The sequence below is a fragment of the Piliocolobus tephrosceles genome, chromosome 14, assembly GCF_002776525.5.
Source record: "Piliocolobus tephrosceles isolate RC106 chromosome 14, ASM277652v3, whole genome shotgun sequence".
NCBI lineage: Eukaryota > Metazoa > Chordata > Mammalia > Primates > Cercopithecidae > Piliocolobus > Piliocolobus tephrosceles.
This window is the reverse complement of record NC_045447.1, coordinates 65,893,319-65,912,639: the sequence shown is the minus strand read 5'-3', so window position 1 is coordinate 65,912,639 and position 19,321 is coordinate 65,893,319. Positions and strand designations below refer to the sequence as shown.

At 40.1% G+C, this 19,321-nt stretch overlaps 1 pseudogene; it reads right to left on the bottom strand.

Annotated features, from left to right (window-relative positions):
- Nucleotides 1-15,458: 15,458 nt before the first annotated feature.
- LOC111543240 lies at nucleotides 15,459-16,655 on the bottom strand (annotated as a pseudogene).
- Nucleotides 16,656-19,321: the final 2,666 nt, after the last annotated feature.

Sequence of the window (19,321 nt, the reverse complement as noted above, 5' to 3'; positions counted from 1 at the left end):
AATTGAAGGCAAGAGGTTTAATAAACAGATGATGATATATAACATATATGTGTGTACACATACATATGTATCATCACAAAAGCTGACTTTATATAGCCATAGGAGATTTTAGGGGAATGCAACTTGAAAAAAAAGTTCATGAATTTCATCATCGAATTTCAATGTTCTACTGTTTTTCTGACTGAGCATGAAAGAATATGAAGTGGGCACCTTGCTATACTTTGTATTCTGAGAATAGGAGGTGTGCACTTTTCTATTTTTTCTATTCTGAGATTTCATCATATGAGCCAAATCTTGGAAGGGCCAAAAACAGAGCATTTTATGAGACTGTTATCTCTCCTCTTCCTGGTGGAAGAGGGACTCCCTCTGCACCTTATCTTCTATGAACAACAGCAACAACTCTTGACTTTAAAGATTTAGTGGCAGTCTGATCACTTTTCAGACTGATTTAACTCCTTTTCCTGAAAGTTCACTTTAGACTGTCAACAACCACCTACCTGTTCCTGAGACTAGGCCGAGTCCATCAGAATTAGGTTCATGTAGCCTCTTGGTCATTTTTTTAAATCATCTAGTACAGTTCACAATTGTATATTTTGTGTGTTGTATTTGTAATCTTTGTCTTCCTCAATGGTCTCTAACTCCACAGGGGCAGAAGAAGTGTGGGTTCTGCTCACCACTGCGTCCTCAGCATCTACCCTAGCACAAAACTCTTAGGTGATACTCAGTAACTATAGGAGGAAAGAAGGAATGAAGGAAGGAAGGAAGGAAGGAAGGAAGGAAGGAAGGAAGGAAGGAAGGAAGGAAGGGAGGGAGGGAGGAAAGGAAAGGAAAGGAAAGGATTAGACAGAGAGTCACTTTTCTACTGTCCCTCCAATGTCTCTGCCCACCCTTTCTTCTTATATTAATTCATAAAATATGGTAAGCAATCTATTGGGGACTCTCAGAGACAGAGGGAGAAACAGATCTCCTTCTATCAATGTTAGGATTGAAGCCTAACACTTACCCAAAAGGGCCATCAAGTCACCAAAAGACAGGTCTAGATTTTATGGTGATTTCAGTTACTGTTGTTCATGATTTAGTAATAACTAGGGATATTCAGATTCCAAGTAAATGTGATAATTACAACAGAGGTAGACACAAATTACTGTAAGACCACAGTGTTAGGAAGGTACTGATCCTCCTTGATACGTGAGCTGTTTGAAGAAGTTGGCATTTGAACTGTACTTTGAAGGGTGTATGGTAGATTGTATTAAGGTGAGTGAAGAGGTAGTCATTGTAGCAGAGAAAACAACATGATAAAGACCCAGAGATATGGAAATACCCGATGATTAAGACAATACCAAAAGGTTTGGGAAGACAGGAATGGAAGATATAAATTGGAAGTTGTAGGAGACTGAGGGTGATAAATTCTCTTCTATATATTCCCCACCAGGACTGAAGCAGAGAAACAAGAGGGTAGGACTTAGACAAGTTTAGGCAGGAAATATGATAGAGGAAAATGCATGGGTTTGGAGGGTCCAAAGGACTGGAACTCAAATACTAGTTGTGCCATGGTCTAAGCTTGTCACATTGGATAATTTTATTTAGCTTCCCTGAACCTCAGTTTCATCGTCTGAAAGAATTCATATAATACCTGCCTCAAATACCTGCAATAGGATCAAAAGCAAACACATATGCAAAATCCTGGCACATAGCTGGATTTTTTTTAAATGTTCATTTTCTTTTACATGTGAGTTTCATTTCACTTATTTTCACGCTTCCAGATCTCTCCTCACTTCTGCTCACTTCATCAAGCCCCACTCCCCAAAGTGACCAGTGTTGGCTTTAGCTTTGGATGGCTCCTTTTTGGCCACTGCTTGATTCAAGCTGTCATCCCAGATCTCTGCATATCTATTTCTTTCTATCCCTCAAGTGGAAGCATTATCGAGAGGTTTTGGTTGGTTATTTGTAATTGCTGGGTTGAGTTCCAAGGCTCCTCTCACCTCTTGCCCAGCCCACATCCTCCCTAACCCCCACCACCCCAGTAGATGGGAAAAAGAGGGTGTGAGGCTCCCTGGGAGCTTGGCTATTGTTTGAGGGAACTGGAAGCCACCATGCTCAGAGTGTCCATCCTCCCTCCTCTCAGCACATGCTGCTTCCTGTCAATCATCCTGGAACACCGAGTGCTGGGCCAGACAATTTTGTCCACAGGATGTTTATTTGAAGGCGCTGCCTTGCCAAGTCTCAAAGCTCAAGACTTCCGCTGACAATCCAAACACCAAAATGAGAAAAGGGGAAAAACCTTTGGGCAGTTCTTTTAATCCCTAATAAGGTCTATTTATATTCAAAAATAGCAACAGGTTATCTGAACTTACAGAGGCTGAAGAGGCTAAGAAGCTTGATCTTTAAAATCCTGAGCCCCAGGGAAGTTGAAATACAGGTTTCTAAGAGTGGACACTAAAAGCATGTCCTCAAAGCACCTTTAGCTTACTCCACAGTCAGCTTTCATAAATGATCAACTCCTGTTTTTATGAGCACACCTGACTGCACTGTCAGAGGGTAAATGCCTTGCTACTAAGCCACAAAGCAAAAGAATTTGCAAGACATATATGGATATAAATTCAAGGTGCTCAACCCAAGCTACAGTACAAATCTAACAGCCTGGGGTCACTGTGTAGATTTCTGCTATCTTTCAGGGTTTGCACATAATCTGAGAAATGTTGGGGACTCTCACTAATGATTAACCTAAAGCAAGAAAGTTTGGAAAATGACCTTAAAACATGTTATATTTTATTCAGGGAATAGGTAAAAGATTTTTCCTGGATGTAAATAATTAAAAGATTCCCAGTTGACTTTTGGAGACTCAGTAGTTGAGAGCCCTTGACATGTCTATTTCTACAGCCTCTGTAATTACCAAAGAGGAATGTTGAGCCTCTGTGTATTTATCAACTATTATTTATAATCTCTACGTCTCTGGGCAAATGACTTAATCTCTCTGAGGTTATTTTTGCCTGTGAAAATGCATCATTATCCAAACTCTATTGGATTGTAATAATGCTTAAGCAAAATCAAGTGTGAAATGTGCCTGGCATGTAAAAGGTGCTCAGTAAATGGTAATTTAGAAAATAGAAAACCAGGGAGAATTTGAGAGGCATTCCTAGGACTGACTTTAAAGTGACTTCAACTACCACTTTCACCTTCTCAACAAAGTATTAGGGACACATGAGCAGTAACCCTGATATGTGAAAGCAAGTCACAAAAACCTTTAGTAGGAACAGTTTTGAGATAAACATGATCCAAATATGCCTTATTGAGAGCATCCTAATTTCAACAATCAGTGGTCAAAGAAATGACAAGTTTGTGAGCAGAATCAGGAACAAAAAAGCAGTACACCCCAGTATATCCTGAAACATTAACACACACCTGTCAGGAAATGATATGAAGAAGCAGGACTTTCACAGTCCTTGCGGAAGACCTTGCAGAAGATCCCAAGTTACACTGATGTTTAAGTTTAACATACCCCAAGTTTTGGAACCATCTGTTCAAGTCCTGGCCAGATTTCCATGCAGTATGCAAATGCCCTAATAGAAAAATTACTTCCCAGGTTATTACAGAGAGATGTATAATTCTGAAATTTTTCCAAAGAAATTTCTGTTATACAGAGTATGGGTTTGGGGAAAGGTTATTAAACCAAGTCACTAAACTTCAGCATTAATGGACTACATATAAGGGGAAAAATATGTTGTTTTAATAATTAGGAACATATAGATATTAATTTTATTATTTTATATATGTTGAAATGGCAAAGATGTAAAAAGACCTACCAACTACTAGAATATTGAAGAATTTGAGGATGAAATTCACATACACTCCACATACAGTGGTGGTAGTAACATATAGTAGAGACTTTATAAACCAATACAAAAGTATGTAGCAAGGTTATAAAAACAGATTCATAATTTCTGACCTAGTAATGCCAGTTATGGAATATCTATCCAAATGAAATAATAAGGAATATAGTCAAATATCCATATTCACAGTTATCGCATTATTTATAACAATATTTCCATTAAAAATAGAAATACCCTAAATATCTTATAATAAGAAAACAGGCACATGGTAATATTATTATACATTATGGAGCCATTAGAAACCAAGTTTTCAGCTGGACATGGTGGCTCACACCTGTAATCCTAACACTCCGGGAGACTGAGGAGGGTGGATCACAAGGTCAGGAGTTCGAGACCAGCCTGGCCAACACAGTGAAACCCCATCTCTACTAAAACTATAAAAATTAGCTGGGTGCGGTGGCAGGCACCTGTAATCCCAGCTACGCAGGAGGCTGAGGCAGAAGAATGAATTGAACCCGGGAGGTGGAGGCTGCAGTGAGCCCAGATTGTACAACTGTACTCCAGCCTCGGTGACAGAGCAAGACTCTATCCCATAAAGAAAAAAAAATTGGTGACACTGAATAAAATAAGGATGTAAGACAATTTGGAAAACCAAATGAGTTATTGTACATTGCCTTCCATGTACTCTCCTGCACTTACTAAATTTTCTTTAGTGTACATAGACTTATTTTATATTTAGAAAAAAGCAATAAACATTTATACCAATAAAAACTCTCAGCATTCACAATCAAAACAACCTGTAGAAATATCACTAACAGCATCTTTGAAAGCCAAACTATCACACTATTCTTTGTATTGCAGTTACCCAGAATGCCACAGAGATTTTGATATGAAGGAGAACTGGTTGCTTTCTTTTCCTTTTCAGGTCCATATTGCTTTATCTGAGCATATTGCAAAGTGTCCTAAAAGCCATATGGGAGATGTACTTCTTCCCAGCTGCAAAGGAAACATTTGCAGAACAGAAAACACTAGAAATCACAATACATTCTTAGTCATAGTAGAATGGAATGTACATGAAATATTGAAAACATGGAGTGGAGATTTCATTTTTAAATATTTTAATTGCCAGAACAGAGCTCTTTGATTCTATTTCAGAGCTCCGTAGATGAGCGGGGGGGGGGGGGGGGGGGGGGGGGGGGGGGGGGGGGGGGGGGGGGAAGGGGGGGACGGGGGCGGGGCGAAGGAGGGGAAAGGGAGGAAAAAGAACAACGGCCACTTGGAGTGAAAACAATCATCAGTTAACAAATGGCAAAGAGAAATTAAGTCTTTCTAGCTGAACTGTGTTTCGTTTCTTACATAAGTTTTAGTGCTGTAAAATGTGGCACGTTTTGTACTGTATGTTCTCTCGGAAAAGCCAAACAGAAACCAGTCATCATGGTTTCGAGAGAGCAAGGCCTCCCCTTTCTCATGTTTCAACTACGCAGTCTCCATTTGGGCTGGGGACCGTATCATATATCATAAATCACTCTCTGATAGATATTTGGCAGGCAGTCAGCACCCCAGGCTATGCAACAAACTAAAGTATGGAAAAATTTTAAGGTGGAATCTTGATTTTGTAACTTAAGGACTTAATAGCATCTCAAAACATTTTACTACTTCCTGGTACACACACACAAAGCCAAGAAAGCAGAATTCTCCATATGGTTTTCGGTTTTATAGGATACATACACAATAAGCCATACAACTGTAAACTTGGAGGCGTTCTCTTGCTGTTGTTACTTCAACTCCAGTGAAAATGAAAACAAAATTAGAGAGTTTTATCTCAACCTAGCCCCTGAAAGAGTCAAGTCACCAGGAACTTCTAGAATCTGCTTTTTAACTATACATCCCCCTACAGTTAACTGTTCCACACCTTCTTAGAAACTAGAGGAGGCAGCAGGACTGGGGGGTTGGGGACAGATTTTATTGTAAGATAATAACATGCTGCCAAAAGTACTGTCAGGGATTTCAACAGGAAGGCTTATACGTTGACAACAGTCATAGAAACCCCAGTAGAGTCTTTCTCCTGATTTCAGGCCCAAATCCGAGTTTTTGAGAGCCCCTGAGCATGCACTCCCACCTTCTCAGATGTTGCAAACTCTTTCAGACTCACATGTTCTTCAGGAGCCTCTTTCAACAAATCATGCTTTTCTTTTTTGAAACTGCAAACCGCATTTAACCCCTAAGTCACATCATCCCAGCTGACACTAGGGGCTGTTGGAATACTGCAGCTCCCAGCAAAGCCATTGCTAAGAAGCTGGTGAGCCTTTCTGTGCACGGAGGGGTTAAGTCCATGGTATTTGGACGTGCCCGAATGTTCTCAGTGTTCTCGGGCTGAGCAATTCTTAGAAGGGCTAAATAGAAACGGGGGAAATGTGGAGTGTGCGGTGTGGCATTGTGCTCTCTGCGAGAAACAATGCATGGAAAAACAAAAGAAAGAAACTGAATAAATCCTTTTTGAAGTTTAAAATAAACGCTGCTTTTTGGTTGTTGTTGTTTCGGTTGTTCACAAATTAGCCATAGTTTGGGCAGGCTAAATATAAAATTTGCAATGTAGTTTATTTAAAGTGTTTCTGTCCAATCTCAATCAATTTGAAGAAGAAAATTAAAGCCAAATTTAGACAAAATGTATAAGTGGTTATATACACATATGCTAATTCACAAATAACACATATTCTAAGTATATTATGTGTTTTCTTCCCCACTCCACCAACCCCAATTGTCACTGACCAATTCATTCTTGAGATTCTGCTAATTTCCATCAAAGAAAGTCTCAGGTTTTGTACAAATGAAACTCATAGGCTCACAGGTCCCCTCACAGTCACTTGTGACCCCACTTGCAGTTGACCATCAGGTTCCAGACTGGACCTTCCAACTGCTTCTAAAAGAAACGAAATTTCTTTTTAAAGGAAGCACTGGAATATGGTCCTGCCCAAGCCAAGCCAGCTTAACAGTCCTTCAGTATCTCCATTTTTGCCTCTCTTACATCAGTGGTTCTCAGGCTTGGCTATATATGAGAATCTCCTGGGAAGCTTTTAAAAATTCCAAAGCCCAGGCTACACCCCAGACCAATTACATCAGAGTCTCTGTGGGTAGAACAGAGGCATCCGTACTTCGTGCAGCTCTCCAGCAATTCCCGGCGTAACCATATTGGTAGTCACCCTCCTGGCTGGGATTCCTGCATCCAGTCTTGCTCTCCTGTCAGTGGATGATTCTACTAAAACTAAGACTGAGGTTACTCAAGTAGTATATATGGTCATGTTTTCTCCCTGTTTTAATAGCCCTCAAGGGTTCCTTCCTGCCCACAGAAAAAATGTCCATATACCTTCCCATAACAGTCAAAGCTTCCTGGCCTCCACGTCCCTCTCTATCTTCCTGCCAATCCCTGCCTCCACACTCCCCAATCCTGTCCCACGGAGCCACCTGAACCCCCACATGCACCATTCTCTCACTCACATATCCAGGCCTCAGAACGGGCTACTCCTTCCACCTAGAAAATTCTCTTTCCCCCTGCATAGTACATTTCAAATCTAAATTCTCCTTATCTATTTTTATACTCAAGTCAGGTGTTTCTTCTTGGGAAGTCTTGCTCACCAACACACCCAGGATGTCCAGCTGTCACCAACACTAGTATGCCCCCAATATCCTAGATTTACCTGGAGTACAGGTAGAGAAGTTGCCCACGACCACAGGTACTCTTCCCAAATTTTGAGTTTACCTATAGTACAGGTAGAGAAAGTGTCCATTTACCTGCTTTCACTCCCACTAGTTGGTCACCACTTAGGAGCACAGAAGATTCCTTGCCCACCATTGTAACTTTGGTGCGTGGTTTAGCACCCAGCATGTGGTGGGAACACAGATTGCGCAAAACCTGAGTGGTCCCAGGCAGCTCTAAGCACGGAGCCTCACTTTCTAATTTAATCAGTTATACTGTTTGTATTAGTCTGTTTTCATGCTGCTGATAAAGACATAACAGAGATTGGGCAATTTACAAAAGAAAGACGCTTATTAGACTTACAGTTCCACATGGCTGGGGAGGTCTCACAATCATGGCAGAAGGTGAAAGGCACGTCTCACATGGTGGCAGACAAGACAAGAGAGCTTGTGTGGGGAAACTCCCCTTTATAAAGCCATCAAATCTCACGAGACATATTCACTATCATGAGAATAGCATGAGAAACACCTGTCCCCATGATTCAATTACCTCCCACAGGCTCCCCACCACAACACGTGGGAATTATGGGAGTTACAATTCAAGATGAGATTTGGGTGGGGGCACAGCCAAACCATATCATATTACTGGCAGAGAACATTTCCCTGAATGTGTGAGTCAACATTAAGCCATTTTTTCTAAGGTACATAGAAGTGTCAATGTTCTGTAGCTCCAATGAATTGGACACTGAGAAGTAGCTGGGAGAAGGTGGAGTTAGATTTGTTGTTAGGAAACAAAGGGTCTTGAAAGCTACATCCTCAAAAGTGAAAGACTTTTGCTGAATGTATCAAGAATCAAATAATTCTAGTTGTTGACAAGACTTCCAAACTACTTCCTATTTGGTTAATTCTCATTGAAAAAAGAAAATGCCACCAGCTGCAATTGAGCATGGGAAGACATGTAAACCATCAAATCCCACTCTGCATTTATGATATCCTTGGGTTCAGCAACACTGCATTTATCTGTGGAAGAAGACCACAGATAAATGCAGGTCTGCCTTCAATTCTATTTTGTTCTGTTTTGTTTTGTTTTGAGGCAGAGTCTCTGTCACCCAGGCTGGAGTGCAGTGGCACAATCCTGGCTCACTGAAACCTCTGCCTTCCAGGTTCAAATGACTCTCCTGCCTCAGCCTCCCAAGTAGCTGGGACTATAGGTGCACTCTACTGTGCCTGGCTAATCTTTTTTATTTTTAGTAGAGATGGTGTCTCACCATGTTACCTAGGCTGGTCTCGAACTTCTGAGCTCAGGCAATCCACCCACCTCAGCCTCTCAAAGTGCTGGGATTGCAGGTGTGAGCCACTGTGCCCAGCCTCTACCTTTAATTCTGAAAGGCTTACTCAGGGCAGGCACACCACCTGCTATAGCAGCCAAGGAGAGATGGTTAGACCATAGAAAAGAATGTTCCAAAGTGGCTTACTGAAAGCATAAAGCTAAGTTGGTGAGAGACAGTTTTGCACATAAGAAAGAGAGGGAGAGGTAGAGAAAAAAAAAAAAAAAAAAGCAAAAGGGGGGTCAAGCACAGTGGCTCACACCTGTAATCCCAACACTTTGAGAAACCAAAGCAGGAGGACTGCTTGAGCCAGAGTTTGAGGCCAGCCTGGGCCACACAGTGAGACCTCCATATCTACAGTTTTTTTTTTTTAAATTAACCAGGTATGGTGGTGGGCACCTGCAGTCCTAGCTACTCAGGAGGTGGAGGTGGGAGAATCGCTTGAGCCTGGGAAGTAGAGGCTGCAGTGAGCTGTGATAACACCACTGCACTCCAGCCTAGGTGACAAAACAAGACCCTGTCTCAAAAGAAAAAGAAAAAAGGAAATGAAAGAAAAATGGGAAAAAAAAAACTTTAAAGAAAACTGATAAGGAAAATACAAGAAAAGGAAGGAAAGGGAATCAACAGGTATAAATTGCCCTCAATCTCTAGTAAGTGAGGATCCTTATTATCACTTTACAGATAAGGAAAATGGGACACAAAGCAGTTAACATACTTGCAGGGACAGGTGCGTTGGCTCATTCCTATAATCCCAGCACTTTGGAAGTTTGAGGCAGGAGGATGACTTGAACCCAAGAGTTCAAGACCAGCCTGAGCAACATAGTGAGACCATGTGTCTACAAAAAAATTTTAAAAATTAGACAGGCACACTGGTGCAAACATATAGTCCCAGCTACTTGGAAGGCTGAGGTGGGAAGATTACTTGAGCCTGTGAGTTTGATGTTGTAGTGAACTATGATCCCACCATTGCACTTCAGTCTGGGCAACAGAGAGAGATACTATCTCAAAACAAACAACAAAACAAACAACAACAACAAGAACAAACACACCACTTGCAGAAGGTGGGTATCCATTAAGTAACAGATGGAAAGAGGAAAGAAAGAAAGAGGAGTGGGATTCTGAAGAGTGAAAATGTATAAGGATGAGGGGAAAATTAATATATAAAGAGAGGAAAGAGGAAGCAAGCAGGCAAAATAATCCAATACCGTAATTCAAAAGGAAAGACTGCAACACTGACATTTCCCAGACATTCAGCTCAGAAGGCCTTGTTGTCCTGGGACCATACCAGGCTGGCCCTTCTCTGAGTATAGGGACCTTTCTTAAACCCAAACACAAAAGGTCATCTACTGCGTGAATAGGTTGTATTCTTACTCTGTGGCATTTCCATCAAGTCCTGACCAATCCTTAGGTAGATTACTGTAGAGGTATAAAATGTCAGGGCATACATAAGGCCAAAGAAGCTGTATTTCTTCTTGGGTCCCAGATCTCAATCTAGACTCGGGTGGTCAGGCCAACGTCTCTCAGCTCATCCAACTGTGAGAAAAGGTCTTTCTAACCACCTCACCCCAACCCAAACAAAAAACATACCACTGGGCTAGCAATGCAACCTGATTCTCTGGAAATTGCAGATCAACTGTAATTTGTTTTGTCAGCATCCTTGCTTTGGGTTTTTTGGTGTGTGTCTATCTTTAATGTTAATGTGAGTTTAAGAAACCTCCTACCTTTTCCTCTTTTCTGAGCACAGAAACTCCTGTTGATACATAGGGGTCATGGCTATAGAGAGAATCTGGCCAGCTGGCTAAGAGTGATAAATCCAGACTAGAGGTGAGCAGCCCACAAATTTCTCATATTCTTCTTTCTGGTTATCAGCCATCATTTTTCAATAGGTTCACATAACCTCCAAGCCCTAACACACAGAGCTCCAAAACTTCAGCTCTTGGCTATGGGAATGTTACTAAAACAACAGAAACAAGTTGTAACCAAGTACCAAGTTATATCAAGCATTGTGGAAGCTAATAATAATATTGACTATAACTATGATAACAAATAGTATATACCATTCCAGGTTCACAGGTGACTTTCACATATATTGTTTCATTTTATCATCATTAGCAATCCTGAGAAGTAGATGGGGCAAGTATTTTTCACTGTTGCCTGGATAAACAACCTGAGGTCCAGGTAGGTTGAGAAATGACTATTGAGGGGAGGACATAGAATTGAAACTTCTAATCCTGACCTTGGTCCTCTTTTCACCATAACATAGCTTTTGGTACATTGAGCTCTCTTTTGAAATAAAATTTGCCTATCTACAACTGTCACTTGGTGGTATTATTTCTGATCTCCAGATTTAAACTGGAAAAAAAAAGTTCCTATTTGTTTGTGTGTTGCATTTCAAACAGAACTTGAATTGCCTAATACCTTATTCAAAAGGCATCTCTTCTTCAAGCTAAGCATTGTCATTTCTTTCAGGCAGGAAGGTCCAAAGAGGTGAAAAAACAGAGACGTGGAGGAAAGATTCCTAATACACTAATACACTCTCCTTCCCGGAGGACTCAGCAGGAACCCTCTGTGGCTTCCTGGGCAACAAATCCAGCCAGGAGGATCTTAACTAAGGGTCTTGCTTTAAGTGTATATAGATTTTAATGTTAAAAAAGAAATATATATATGTACATTTGCTCATGTATGGTTGCTGAAATGAAAATACCATCATGGGCCACGCACGGTGGCTCACACCTGTAATCCCAGCACTTTGGGAGACTGAGATGGGCAGATCACTTGAGGTCAGGAGTTTTAGACCAGTCTGGCCAACATGGGTGAAACCCTATCTCTACTAAAAATACAAAAATTAGCTGGCCATGGTGGCGGGCATGGTGGGCATGGTGGCATAGTGCCTATAATCCCAGCTACTCAGGAAGCTAAGGCAGGAGAATCACTTGAACCCAGGAGGCAGAGGATGCAGTGAGCCAAGATTGTGCCACTGCACTCCAGCCTGGGCAAGAGAGTGAGACTCCATCTCAACAAAAAAAAAAAAAAAAAAGAGAGAGAGAGAGAGAGAAAAGAAAAAAAAAATACCATCATATACTGAAGGTGTTTCCCAACTTACTAAAGTGAACTGAGCCTTTTAAACCATCCTACGCTTGCTGATTACTTCCAAAGTTCATCTGATCCCTGCTCCTTTCCAACTTTAGAAGATGGTGAGTAAATTATTCTTATTGGTGGTAGTGGTGGATTTTAAAATTATAATTATTATTCTTCTCATCATTGAATAAGTGGTGACCACATGTATTTGGCTAATTTTTAAGATTGCTTTTATAATTTTTGAAAGTGTCTGTCTCCCAGGGATACATCGTTTGCTACACCAGGCCAGTATTGTCTCCACAAACATATTTTCATTATAATCATTTCCATTTCAATCCTGCTTAAGAATAGCATTTCCTCATGATAAGGAACTACCTGGGTTTCCCCCTCAAATTAGAGAAAAGTAAACAGGCAAGTTGCAAGTATGTAGGAAAATGCATTATAGTCAGCCATAACTTCTTCAGTATGCCACCATTCAGTGAACTCTTTGAAGTTAGGTGCTGTGCTTATCCACAGGAAAGAGGTATAGTGAAGCTACGAAGCCCTGGGTTCCAATCTGTCTCTGTCACTTACTAGATTTGATCTTTGTTAAATCACATGATTTCCCAGAACTCAGTTTCCTCATCTGGGACATCAGCTTTGCAGAGGTATTTAAAGATTGAGTAAAATATGAATATTTAAAAGCTGATACAGAGGAAACAATAAATATTAGCTTCTTGTCCCATTATTCATCTTAGCATCCTCACAAGATGAGCACCCAATTATTTATTTGTTCAATCGCTCTGAGTACAGGCATATCTTGGAGATTTTTCAGGTTTGGTTTCAGACCACTGCAATGAAGCAAATAACACAATAAAGCAAGTCACACAATATTTCGGTTTCCCACTGCATAGAAAAGTTACGTTTACACTGTACTGTACATTAAATATGCAATGACATTATGTCCAAAAAAGTAATATACAAAGCTTAACTTAAAAATACTTCATTGATAAATAATGCTAATGATCATATGAGCCTTCAGCAAGTTATAATCTTGCTAACGGTGGAGGGTCTTACCTCTATGTTGATGGTTGCTGACTGATCAGTGTGGTGGTTGCTGAAGGTTGGAATGGTTGTGTCAATTTCTTAAACTAAGACATCAGTGAAGTTTGCTACATCAACTGACTCTTTTTTTTTGTGAAAGATTCTCTGTAGCATGCCATCTTTGACAGTATTTTACCCACAATAGAACTTCTTTCAAAATTGGAGTCAGTCTTCTCAAACCCTGCCACTACTTTATCAACTAAATTTATTTATATCCTAAATTCTTTGCTATCATTTCAACAATTTTCACAGCACTTTCAAAAGGAGTAGATTTCATCTCAAGAAACCACTTTTTTGCTTATCCATAAGCAAATTCTCGTCTGTTCAGATTTTATCATGAGATTTTAGAAATTCAGTAACATCTTCAGGCTTCACTTCTAATTCTAGCTATCTTGCTCTTTCCACCACATCTGCAGTTACTTCCTCTACTAAAGTCGTGAACCCCTCAAAGTCATCCATGAAGACTGACATAAACTTCTTCCAAACTCCTCTTAGTGTTGATATTTGACCTCTTCCCATGAATCACCATTGTTCACCATTGTAGCATCCAGAATGGGAAGTCTCTCCAGAGGTTATCCATTTGGTTTGCCCAGATCCATCAGAGGAACCACTATCCATGGGAGCTGTAGCCTTAAAAATCATATTTCTTAAATTATAAGGCTTGAAAGTTGAAATTACTCCTTGATCCATGGGCTGCAGAACGAATGTTGTGTTAGCAGGCGTGAAACCATTAATCTCCTTGTACATCTCCATCAGAGTTCTTGGCTAACACCGGTGCATTGTCAATGAACAGTAATATTTTAAAAGGAATATTTTCTTTAGGCAGTAGATCTCAACAGTGGGCTTAAACTGTGCAGTAAACCATGCTGTACACAGATACGCTGTCATTTAAGCTTTGTTGTTCCACTTATAGAGCACAGGCAGAGTAGATTTAGCATAATAATTAAGGGCCTTATGATTTTTAGAATAGTAAATGAGCATTGGCTTCAACTTAGTGTCACCAGTTGCACTAAGCCCCTAAAAAGAAAGTTAGCCTGTCCCTTGTAGGTAAGCATTGACTTCTCCTCTCTAGTTACGAAAGTCTTAGATGGCGTCTTCCTGCAAGAGTAGACTGCTTCATATACAATGAAAATCAGTTGTTTAGTGTAACCACCTTTATTGGTGATCTTAGCTGGATCTTCTAGATAACTTGCTGCAGTTTCCACATTAACACTTGCTGTTTCACTTTGTACTTTCATATTATGGAGATGGTGTCTTTCCTTAAGCCTCATGCACCAATTTCTATTAACTTCAAACTTTTCTTCTGCAGCTTCCTCAACTCTCTTGACCTTCACAGAATTGAGAAGAGTTAGGGCCTTGCTCTGGATTAGGCTTTGGTTTAAGGGAATGTTGTGGCTGGTTTGATCTTCTATCCAGACCAATACAACTCTCCCCATATCGGCAATAAGGCTCTCTTGCTTTCTTATCATCCATGTGTTAACTAGAGTAGCATTTTTAGTTTCCTTCAAGAATTTTTCCTTTGCATTCACCATTTGGCTAATTTTTTGGCACAAAAGCCCTAGCTTTCTGCCTGCCTCAGCTTTCAACATGCTGTCCTCACTGAGCTTAAACATTTTTAGCGACCGATTTAAAGTGGGAGAGATGTGAATCTTCCTTTCACTTGAACACTTAGAGGTCATTGTTGGGTTATTAATTGGCCTAATTTCAATATTTTATGTTGTAGGGAATATGAAAATCCAGCGAGAGGAAGAAAGATGGAGAGCTGTCTGTCAGTGGAGCAGTCAGAACAGACATATTTATCAATTAAACTCACCATCTTATATGTGTGTGATTTGTGGTACCTCAAAAGAATTACAATAGTTAACATCACAGATCGCCATAACAGATATAATAATGATAATAAACTTGAAATACCGCAAGGCTTATCCAAATATGACACAGAGACACGAAGTGAGCTCAAGCTGTTGGCAAAATGGTACCAGTAGACTTGCTTGACACAAGGTTGCCACAAACTTCAATCTGTAAAAAATGCAATATCTGTAAAATATAATAAAGTGAAGTACCATAAAACAAGGAACCTGTATATCAAATCTCTGCTTTGAATTTTTTTATTTCTTAGTTTTTAAGGAGAAAAAAGTGATTAAAAATTAAGGCCACATGATTCCAGATAGTATAAGAGAATGTAGGGTGGAGAATTATGGGTGGGAGCAGCCGGGAAATAGGTTTGCCCACCTTCCAACTCATATTGCAGTTCTAGATATAGGGAGTGGTTTATTATAATATTGGAGTATTTTTATTGTTTTTTTATCTTATAAATGGAAGTTATAAAGCAGAAAGTAAAATGAATGACATCAACTAACCTTGTGATTCAGAGTTTTTGGTTTGTTTTTCAGTAGAAAAATAACTTCTATTTAAACCTCACTGGCAGCACTATCTGTTCCCGACATTAATCTCCTTCTTCCTCTGCTGTTCCATCTTTCATGAGTGGTTCCATGAACGCTTACTTCTCCTCCAGGGTCTGGAAGCCGCCATGGCCAACTTGGAGGTGGTGCTACTGTTCTCCAGAGGCCACTGCTCTATACCAGCAAAGACTTACAGGGGGTGAGCGCTCACTTCTTGGTTCCCACCACCCAGCCTTTCGGCATGACAAAGTCATTGGTCACTTCACCATAGATAAAGCCATCCAGAGGATTGATGCTCTTGTCAGACAGATCATAATCAGTGGATGCACTGTTCTTCATCAGTTTGCCATCCTTGATAAGGTAGCTCTGGACGATCGTGTAGGTATTCTTGTTGATCTCAGGGCAGTGGTAGTAGCCTTTCTGCCCAGTACATACCACAAAGAAGTCGACATGGACAGGATGTCATGCCCCAGCAGAGGCAACCTTGTGCAGCCCTTAGTGGGTCTTCCAGGACAGCTTGTCAGTGTGCCAATGACTGGTGACTACTTTGTAGCCTTTGCCCTTGGTCACCCCAGGGACATTGATCATTGCGTACTGCCCAAACACTTGGTTCACAGGTACTTGTTGCTCTAGACTTTTCTGGGACAACTCTCATTTCTCAGTCACAGTGCTTCCATTCATCTGCATCTCCATCAGGTGCCTTCTGGAGTAGAGGAAGCAGGCACATCTGGGTGTGAGCAATGATGCAGATGACTTGGGAGTACTTTTTCATGCTGTTGAAGTTCTTCTCCAGATGCTTTTCACTGTCCTCATCCTGCCATTTCTTACAGCACTTGGTAAAGGCCTGTTAGAATTATGCCAGTTTTTCTCAGATTTATGCCAGTTCTTATAGAAGCACCTCTTGCACTATTCCTGGATGTGCTCAGCAAAGGTGGTCTTGAAGGTCCGGTGGTCTCAATGGGTTTCCACATAGCCCACAATGCCTACAACCACCATGGGTGGCATCTTCACAGTGGCCCAGCTTCTACTTCCCTCTTGTTCACCTTGGATCCTGGCCTACGGACTTGCCACACAACGTAGGTCATGCTAGCCTTGTAAACCCGGAATGCCGTGAGGTGAACCGACTGGGAAGGGTCACCCTTGGAGAAGCTCTTCACCTTCCAATGATGCCTGCTGCCATGCCTCCCAGGCAGGAAGCCCAGAGACCCATGCCTGGGAGCAGAGAACTTCCTGTGAGGCATGTTGTCATCAAATTCCGCCAGTAGAGCAGGAGTTCTTAATAGCTTGAGTGGATCCTCAAGATGCATTATAAAATTAGCACCAAATATTTAAAACAAAATGCTTCAATTATTTTTGTTACAGTGTGTTTAAAGTAATGAAAAATTAGAAACAATGTAAACATCCAATAATAGGAGTATGACTATATAAATTGTAATCATTCACACAGTAGAATAGCACGCCACCATTATGAGGCGGACCTTTATTTACGGATACATTCATAACAGTGAGTGAAAAATTTGGGATACAAATACACACACAGAGGAAATGGACAGTTTTCAATAAGTTTATAGGTCAACTTTCACAAATTCTCGGGCAGGTTATATAGTAAATTATTTTTTCTGGGTGGTAGCTTTAGGATGATTAAACTTATTTTCCTTTTACTTCTTAGTAAAATACATTTTACTTTGTCAATAATGTTCATTACTTCTGTGATTTAAAAAGGGGATGAGGCACACAAATATTTTTTTAAGTAATTCAGTATTTATCTACAGTATCTTCCTCTTGATGGCCACTGCTTTGAAATAAGACAGACTGAATTAAATAATCTGAAGGACTCTAATTTGGTCAGCAGCATTTCATTCTTTATCCTAAATATATCTTTGGAGTTTTATTAGATAAAATAAATATTTATTGGATATTGCAAGAAGAAAAATAAACCAGTTCCTACCAAACATGAAGTTTAATCAAAATTTTGAGTTTTTAACTATAGTTATTTGCAGTGAATCTGCTTTCAAAATAAAAAACTTTGCAGAAAGGTCATAGTTTCTAATAGTCGATATAAGAAGGGAAGGGAAGAATCATGGGAGGATGAAACTAAGCAGCTGTAGATGGGTGTTGAATAAATAGAGGAACATCTAATCATTTTCATAGTTCTAGTACTAAGAAATTGATAACAGGCCAGGCACTGTGACTCATGCCTGTACTCCCAGCACTTTGGGAGACTGAGGCAGGAGAATCACTTGAGACCAGGAGTCCAAGACCAGTCTGGGCAACATACTGAGATCCTGTCTCTCCAATATACGTTTAAAATTATCCGAGCACAGTGGTGCATGCCTGTAGCTGTAGCTACTAAAGAGGCTGAGGTAGGAGGATCACTTGAGCCCAGGAGGTCGAGGCTGCAGTGAGCTATGATTGAGCCACTGCACTCCAGCCTGGGCAGCAGGGCAAGACTCTATCTAAAAAACAAAAATGAAAAGAAAATTGTAACAAGAGGCACAGTTAAGCATCACTAGCAATGCTTTCTCTCTGTTGGAATCCCTGACATCTCCTCCATGGTGAGCTGAAGGACTCGATCCCAGTTTGAGCAAGTAGTAGATGGAGATTGTCTTTGGCTTAAAATTCAGAGAAAAGGAAATGAGTATTTGCCACCAGCTAATAATGGTCTAGGAAACAAGTTAAGTCCCTAAATGTTCACCTAAGGGGATCTGATGACCTCCAGCGAAAAGGGCATAACAGGACTGAACCTTTTACAGAGGGTCTGGTTGGTTCCAAGCCTGTGTACATGGAAGGAGCTGGAAAAATAGCTAATCATGGCAGAGTAGGATTCCAAAGAGTCCAAAAGCACCCCACTGAGAAAGCAAGAGAACAGTGCACACTCCTTGGTTAGAATCTTGATTCTATCACTTAAAGGGGTGACCTAAAACAGTATTGCACCACACTGGCCCCCATTCTGGTGCCAGTCTACAAATGCATTATTACTGGACCACAAGAAATACAGAAAGTGAAAGTAAGTATTTGGAAACAATTTGACTTTGCTGCAACATCCAAGACCATGATCAGGCAATAAATCTCCTTGAACAGTGTACAAACTAGCTGGGTTGTTGAAATTGCATGATGAATCACATGTGGTATGACATGTGACAACACCTGGCATTTTGTTAGTTCGTTAACTGAATGCCAAAAGCATATAAAAACTTGTAGAACAAAGCATGTATTTACTTTTATAATTTGTTCTTTTGTAACCACTTTCATTTTTAATCAAGCTTATTTTTAAGTTTATGGTTCATCATTATTAGCTAAATTAGGGAAGCAATATTTATATTTTTAACCTTAATACACTAAAGTGATCTTCAGTGACAATTTTGGGAGGAGAGTCAAAAAAAGATTCATTCTTTTTCTGAAAACAGTAGTAGTAAACTAAATAATAACAAAGCTGATACTGAGAAAATGAAGACTAAAAGGCTTAGTGCTTGTTTTACTCCAAAGTATGAGTCCTACATTGAGTTATTTGTGTGACATAATTGATGGAGAAGTGGTAAGATCATAGTACGGTATTTACAGGAGATGTACTGGCTACTAAAGCAATAAAACCCGCAAACCTTAAGCAGCATTTATATACAAAACATAAAAACATTCAAAACCAAGCAATTATGTTTAAATATAGCCACCTAAAATGTAATAATCACTATCAAAATTAAAATCTATCTCTAAAACTGGAGTTACCCCAAGCAACATAATGGGTATATATATCTAACTTTCAAAGGACAGATCATTGCTGTATTGTGTAATCATTTCCAAAGCATAGAAAAAGATGGAAAACTTCCCAGCTCAATCCAAAAATCTAGCATAATAATCTTTATTTTAAAATATAAAGACATTTATGCAAACATGTAGAGAAAGATTTGGA